Source organism: Citrus clementina, unplaced genomic scaffold (genome assembly GCF_000493195.1).
Source record: "Citrus clementina cultivar Clemenules unplaced genomic scaffold, Citrus_clementina_v1.0 scaffold_8, whole genome shotgun sequence".
NCBI lineage: Eukaryota > Viridiplantae > Streptophyta > Magnoliopsida > Sapindales > Rutaceae > Citrus > Citrus x clementina.
In genome coordinates, this window is record NW_006262022.1 from 5,097,195 (window position 1) to 5,103,621 (window position 6,427).

Consider the following 6,427-nt stretch of genomic DNA (forward strand, 5'->3'; position numbering starts at 1 on the left):
ATAATGAAGATATAAAATTAATTTAAAAACTTAAAGAAATAGTTAGAAATTTCCAACCCTTAGCATTACCCATAGACCATTATTATAAAATTATACCAACAAATGCCAGTAGCTTAGGATAGGCAGGAATATTAATCCCAAAGCCCCATAAAGATAGTTCGAAAGATAAAGAGGAAATAGTAATGTATACTAGTGGTAAATTTACAGAGACAGAAGATAGAAAATCAAGTACAAAATTAGAAATTTTAGGAATAATAAATTCTTTAAATTTATTTCATTTGTATATACAAAATGACACATTTTGCAATAAGAACATAATGTAATAATATCATAGAATTTTATAACAAAGTACAAAAAAATATATTTTATTAGCAATAGATGGATATACTTTTTAGAAGTAACAAATTGTAGAGGATAAAAAGCGAAATTTGAACATGTAGTAGGTAAAGATAGTATTTTAACTAATATTCTTTCAAGACTAATTAATTAATAATTATTTTGCAGGAATGGAGCGATATATGAATTTCGGTCCAATTAAACTTAGATAGTTCCCATCAGGAACAAATTTAAGGTTTAAAAGTAAATTTCAGTTATTAAACAGTCAACAATGCATTCTAGACAATTTGTGGTGTTGCAATAACTTACAAGATAAATTAAAAGTAGCCAATGCACTTGATTAGTATTAAAATTGTTTAATTATCAAGCGATAATAATGTTATTTTGTGCTTATGTTATAATTTATATTTGTATTTATGCAATATATTAGAAATTATTAATTATGTATTAAAAATATCTAATTTTATGTATTTTTGTGTGTTTATTAGGTAAAATATTAATTTTACATAATTCGAGAGTCCAAACAGATAAACGGAGGTCAAATTTGGATTTCAGAGGTTCGAAAACTTTAAGATCAGTCAAGATCGGCTTAAAATTAGGCTTGCGTAAAACAAATTGACTTTTTCTGTTGACCGAACACTGATTGGATGATGAAATGAACTTACAATAGATATGAGTGCGTAGGATAGCTGGCAATTTTAACTAAATCTCAACCGTTCATGATTCAATAGTCATGCTTGTGCCACGTGGCAATGGTTGGTGAAGCAAGTTTTAGGATCCGAATCTTTGTAGTCAGGTTGACCTGATCCACCCATTAACCCGCCAAATCTCAACTGTTCTTTGGCCAAATCGGACGAGTCAAACGATGCCACGTGTGATGTTGACTTTTGAAATTTGACCAGCTGTTGGATTGTGATCTAATGGTCGTGAGGAGCGCATACATGAAGCTTATGATGGACTGCAAAACACTATATTATCAATTTATTTTTCTATAAATAGAGCCTCATTTTTATGTTTTTAATCATCTCTTTACATCTCTCTTCTTCTCAAATTCTCTCCATCTCCCTGTAATCTTGATTTTCAGGTGTGTTTTTAATATTTTGTATAATTATTTTTATAAATAAAGTTCATTTTATTTTTAATTTTAGTTGTTTTTATTACTTTTAATTATAAGTAATTTAATTTTAATAATTCTTTTTATTTCAATTATGCTTAACTAAATAATAATAGTTAGGGTGAGGTGAAACTATTAGGAAATAAATATGATTTAATCAAATTTTATTTTTTATTTTATAAATTAAATTATTTTCTATTTAATTTTATACATATTTTATATTTTGAAATTTTGATTTATTGTAGACAAACAAAGAAATTTTGGCACAATAAATTCTTAATATCTTAATATAAGGTATGGTAAAATGGAATTTTGACTTATTGTAGACAAATTAAATTTTGGCACAATAAATAATTAATCCATCATAAAATTAAAGGAAAAATAATAATAATTTATATAATTAATCTTTTGGGTAATAAATCTAAAAGAAATGGCAAAAAAATTTTATTAAGTTTTGGGAAATTATCAGTCATATACCCTTAAATGACACCAATATCAAACGTGTTACAACACTTTTCACTTATATCACTCGTATACCTTAAGTTGACAAAAGAGTTCTGGCGTCCACCTTTTCGTTTACTACCGTTAAGAACTTAACATAATTTGAGCAAAATGACTATTTTACCCTTTAAACTCAAAATGAGGTAAAAAAATAAATTTGCCTTGAAAATTAATGTAAATTTTCAATACACAATTTTTTTTATTTTGTTATTAACAATACATTTTTTTATAAAAAAAATATGAATTATTAATGGTACATATTATTAACAATTATCCATAAAAATATTCATCTTATACCATAAAAAATTAGTAACAACATATTATTTACAATTACACATATTATACCATAAAAAATTCAAGTTGGAGCTTGGAGGAGTAGATCTTCAATAATTTAGGTTAAATTTTGGAGGAGTAGATTCAGTTGTAAAGTAGCCTTTTTTTTTAGCAATTATTAACAATTATCTAATAAATGGGATGACATGTCATTTTTATCAAAATATATCATATGACATGTCGTTTTTTACTAGGTAAATAGGATGACATGTCGTTTTTAAAAAAAGACTAGATTACCCTTATGATGTCAGTACTCACAAACGGCAGTTAACGAATTGGTGCACAACAGAAGTGTTTTGTCAACTTAGGGTATACGAGTGATACACTTGAAAAGTGTTGTAACACGTTTGATACTGGTGTCATTTAAGGGTATATGACTGATAATTTCCCTTAAGTTTTATTTACTACTAAGAGTGGATCCACAACCCTAACTAGTTCAATTTCATAGTTTCATTTAAATTAAGTTGTTTATATTTAAGTTCTAATTTCAATTTTTAGATAAAATAAAATAAACAAATTAAATATTTTATTTATGGATCGACTTCGGACTCACCAAGCTGTGATATAACAAGATACTCTTATACTTGGGAGTTAAAAATTACTTTTAAGTTGTGTCAGCACTCATGCATTACTTTAGACATATTAATGAACATGTAGATAGTAATCACTTTACATTTTTCATATTAGTTAGAGGTAGACAACTAGGCATTTATAGTTAGTGGAGTGAGGTAGTTGATTTAATAATCAATTATCTTGATCCATACTATAGAGGTTTTTATACATTTTATGAAGCTATAAAATTTCCTAGACAAACATTAAGATCAAATTATCATGTTAGCCATTTAATAAATCCGCTAAACAGTGCACACCATCATCTAAACAATTAAATAATACTTTAGACAGTGCATCAACATCATCATCATCAATACATTTTTGCAGCCATTATGAGGTCATGACACGTACAGTTAGAAAGCTTAATGATACTAGATATCATTTAGACAATGAAGTAAATGCATGTAAACAGAGAATAATTGCATTAAAAAGTGCTAATATAGAATTAATTAGATGGCTCACGCTTCAAAATAAAAGTCATAATTTAGACACTCAACATCATAATAGACTGAATAAACAAACAATAATAAGAAAGGAATGGGATGAACTTAAGAAATGGAATTCTCTTTTTCCAAAGAGGCAATATTCACTCCCAACACATCTAATTCAAAAAATTAGACAAGAAGCACCAAAAATATCCACAATTAAGTAAATATATATTATAAAGTTCTTAATTGATCCCTTGTGCAAATATTAAAAGTTAATATTAATGGTTTAACTATCATATGGGAAACTCAGTATAAAACTGAGAATGTAAATTGCCCTAAAGAAGATCCCTTGTGTATATCAGTTCCTTTAGAAAGATTTGCCTACCAATGCCACTTTGTTTATAGTATAACATCAGCCTGTATAGATTTAGCCAGACATGAACCCCTAGAAATTCAATACAAAAATGGAAAAATAGTTTTAACACCAACCTTATTATTAGACTATGGCCTATTAGGACAAGCAATATTTTCATACCCATACCAAATAAATCCATTTGGTAGAAAAATAGCCACCGTTGTCTTAAACACCTTTGCCAATATAAATAACCTACTTGTAGAATTAATCATAGATAGTAAACCACCAAAGTTTGATGGGTCTGGAATTATACTAGCCTAGCATAAAATAATAGTCATGTTTCATAAATTTAGACCTTTAATTTATGGAACATAATTTTCCTAGCCCTGTAAACAGTGTAGTATAGAAGAATAGCTTAAGCGTTGGACTAGTAAAGTAATAGGTAGACAGTTCCATTGGAGTCTCTTTGAGTTTGAAGAATATATCCTGATAATTGAATATGCAACCCAAAAAAATATACTCAAGGCATCCACTCCTAGAAGTACCATTCTTCACCAAAACCAAATATAAAATTGATTGAGTACTACGCTAAAGAATTCAAAGCAGAAATTCGAGCTTAGAAAGAACAACAAGAATTGACTCAACGGTGGGATGATTTGGGAAGTGAAGAAGCGCAAACAACATAAAAAACGTCATGGGCAATTAGTCAGCAATAGACAGCTAGTATTAGTTAGAAGTTAAAGAAGTCAGAATCAAGTGTTTTTACAAATGACCTTCTTTTACTCACTTCTAAGTCATAAAATTACGGGTGGTGGATTTAATGAAGTGTGAGCAACGACAGTGGAAAAAGAAAGTGGCATTGGTGTTTGAGAGCCGACTGTCAAGAGAGAACATAGAAGAGTGAGAGTGACGAAATCAAACTACAATCTCTAGAGTTAGAAACAAACCTATTGATATTTTTTGAACGTTTGAATTTTTTTTTGGTATATTAAACCATCTGATATCAAGATCACAATGGGCTCCGACGAATCCAGATTCGAGCCGGATAGAACCACTAGGGCTGTAAAATTCTCACAACAAGTATTTAACGCAACTGCATTCGTAAGTTCCAAACCAAGAACCTTGATTAAATTAAAATAACTCCATATTAGCTAATCTACGTACTTGTTGATTTTAACAAGTGCATGAAGTATCCATGAAATGTATTTTTATTTTTTTTAAAGGTAAGGGGAGGTGGGCAAGCCCAAATATAATTTTTGCCCCTCTTACCACCCCCAAGAATCGAACCCGGGTTTCGATAGAGACTACAATTTCACTGCAACCCGACCACACAACCCGACCACACCCTTGGGCAGATTATTTTAGCCGAAGCAAACAAAAACCAATTGATTCTTAAAAAAAGAAACTCATTTGATTTTTATCTTTCTAATCGAACCGAATGGTCACTTCTATCATCAACAGCCATATGAGGATTTAATTTGAGGATTTGACTACCTTACAATGTAAGGGACATTCTCTCATAATTTGAAATGTAGATCTCATTTGAACCCACAGTGAGTATAAAGAACTGTACCTTACAGTCATTGTAAGGTAGCAGCACCCTTAATTTAAATCAACCCACTGCCGGTAGTTCCCAAGCAAGCTGACAGGTTCAGAATTGCAAAACTCATCCTCTGTCAAGTCTCTAAACAAGTCTGACACTATCCCCAATAATGCAACTGTCCATTTCTTGCCTGGGCCCCAAATCTCCCACTAGAACCATCAAATTCAACTCACGTGCTGCTGCCAGCTACAGTATTCCAAAAAATCCCAGAGACTACCAACTGACCACTCAACATAACTTTATCAAAATTGAGAAAGCTGCCACACCACCTTAGCACAATCACATAAAACCAACAATATAAAATAGTTTCACCAGAATCAACACATAATTTACACCGTCAATAAACACCAACTTAATTGAAGGAACATAATCCACGCACATGGGCGACGCGCGACGCGTCTAAGTATTGTCCACCTATATTATTGACTCTGATTTTTAAATGATAGGATTTTGATAGAATTAGTCTAAATATCAATGTTTTTGTTTTTCTTAAATTATGCTCGAGTAAGGACCCATCTCTAACAAAAAAATAGAATCACGTGTGATCTACGACATGAATTTAATATTTGTGATTGAAATTAATACCCCAAGATAAAACTAATAAATCACAATCACAGTAAATCTAAGAGCCTCATCAGAATTATCTTCAAAGAAAAAAAAAAGGGTCCCTGAAATATTAATGTAATAGGCCACCTTTCCACCAAAAGGGTCAATAGAATGAGCTTTCGTTCCCCCATGGTTTGCTTCCATTCCATGAGATCTGGGTTTCAGTCTCTATGAACATCTTTTTTTTTTGTTTTTCCTCTCTTCCCCCTCTAGAAGGAATAGCTCTTCCTTAAATGAGAATAGATTTATCTTAAATTGGTTTTAACACATATCCTAAAATAGGCTTAAACTTTGCCTCAAAATGAGTCCATACATTTTGGTTGCGCCTATAGTAAAACTGATTTAAGCTACTGAATTACTGATCTCGTTAGTTAACTAATTAAAATATTACCTTTTTTTTAATAAAAGAAAACTGAGTTTTTTTTTTTAATTTTTTACAATCTCAGAAGAGTAATGCCACATTTCTCAAGTAGTTTTCCAACAGTAATTTTCATCTGAAATATGGAGTTTTTTTTACTCCGTCCTACCTTCCAATGAAT